The sequence below is a fragment of the Cucurbita maxima genome, unplaced genomic scaffold, assembly GCF_002738345.1.
Source record: "Cucurbita maxima cultivar Rimu unplaced genomic scaffold, Cmax_1.0 Cma_Scf00033, whole genome shotgun sequence".
Taxonomy (NCBI): domain Eukaryota; kingdom Viridiplantae; phylum Streptophyta; class Magnoliopsida; order Cucurbitales; family Cucurbitaceae; genus Cucurbita; species Cucurbita maxima.
In genome coordinates, this window is record NW_019272049.1 from 1,222,125 (window position 1) to 1,224,065 (window position 1,941).

The following is a 1,941-nucleotide window of genomic DNA, read 5'->3' on the forward strand; positions in this document are numbered from 1 at the left end:
AAAAAAAAAAAAAAAAAAAAAAAAAAAAAAAAAAAAAGATTGACAACGACGTCGTTTGGCATCCGTACAAGCAACAAACTCTGATGCCATTCATGTTTCCATGATTTTATCTGACGTGGACTTTTTATCATTATACGTGGAATTTGCTTTGTATTTTATTATAAAATAAAAATAATGACTTTAAAAAAATACGGGAGTTATATTAATAATTAAAATATCAAACATTCATAAATCACAACACATTATTATTCGGTTACAAACATATGATATTTTTTATCTTCATAATAATTTTAAAACAGGTAAGGTTGGGTTGGGTTGGGTTGGGTTGTAGCTCTATTTTCGAGTTGGTTAAGTTTATCCAACAAAAAAACTATCAGTTCACGAACCTATCGAAATTTTCAATTTTTCAAAAATTCAACTCAACCTAAGACAAAAAATTTGTCGTCAGATCGTATAAATACCAATATCGAAAGTGTTATCCTTGCCCGAAAATCACTATTGGTCTATCACCTTCATGCTTGGGCTCATGAAAAAATGTCGCTATAGTCGAAGCTTGCTTCATCGACACGATGTGATGCGAATGAGTTGTGTCGCGCATAGTCAGTTAACAAATCGACTTGGTTCTAAAAAAAAGGATCTATCCCACTCGATGAACCGCCGACCGTGGGTCCTTGCCATTGTTGCAAGGTGCATGGTGAGGAGGTGAGCTTGGATAGACGAGTTAGGGCGACTAAATGTTGCATGGTTCAACTTATAACCATCATGTGTTTATAAGTTGAGAAATACTAACTTCTTTAGTATGAGGTCTTTAGGAGAAGCCCAAAACAAAGTCATGAGAGCTTGTGCTCAAAGTGAACAATATCATACCTGTTGGATGATGAAAGTCCTACATCGGCTAATTTAGGGAATGATCATGGGTTTATAAGTGAGGAATACTAACTTCATTGGAATGAGGCCTTTTGGGCTCCCAAAGCAAAGCCATGAGAGCTTATGCTCAAAGTGGACAATATCATACCATTGTGGAGAGTCGTGTTCGTCTAACATGGTATCAGAGCCATGCCTTAAACTTAGCCGTGCCAATAGATTGGCAAATCCTCGAATGTCGAACAAAGGACTCCAAAAAAGAAAAAAGGAGTCAAGCCTCCTCTATGAAGGCAGTCAAAAATGACTAAGACTCCAAAGGAGTCGAGCCTCGATTAAGGGGAGGCGTGCTTTGTTCGAGGGGAGGTGTTGGATGATGAAAGTCCCACATCGGCTAATTTAGGGAATGATCATGGGTTTATAAGTGAGGAATACTAACTCCATTGGTATGAGGCCTTTTGGGAAGCCCAAAGCAAAGCCATGAGAGCTTATGCTCAAAGTGGACAATATCATACCATTGTGGAGAGTCGTGTTCGTCTAACATGGTATCAGAGCCATGCCTTAAACTTAGCCGTGCCAATAGATTGGCAAATCCTCGAATGTCGAACAAAGGACTCCAAAAAAGAAAAAAGGAGTCAAGCCTCCTCTATGAAGGCAGTCAAAAATGACTAAGACTCCAAAGGAGTCGAGCCTCGATTAAGGGGAGGCGTGCTTTGTTCGAGGGGAGGTGTTGGATGATGAAAGTCCTACATCGGCTAATTTAGGGAATGATCATGAGTTTATAAGTGAGGAATACTAACTTCATTGGAATGAGGCCTTTTGGGAAGCCCAAAGCAAAGCCATGAGAGCTTATGCTCAAAGTGGACAATATCATACCATTGTGGAGAGTCGTGTTCGTCTAACAATACCATTGTAGAGAGGTGTGTTCGAAACTAAATTTTACCCAAAGTTTATGTACCTAATCAAAATCTTAAGTTTATGGATAAACTTTTAATTTTGAAAAGGACAAATTTGGAGTCAAATTTAATTATTTTTCCGTTTATTTAAGCTTACCTTCGACCATGAAGTTACCAAAATGTA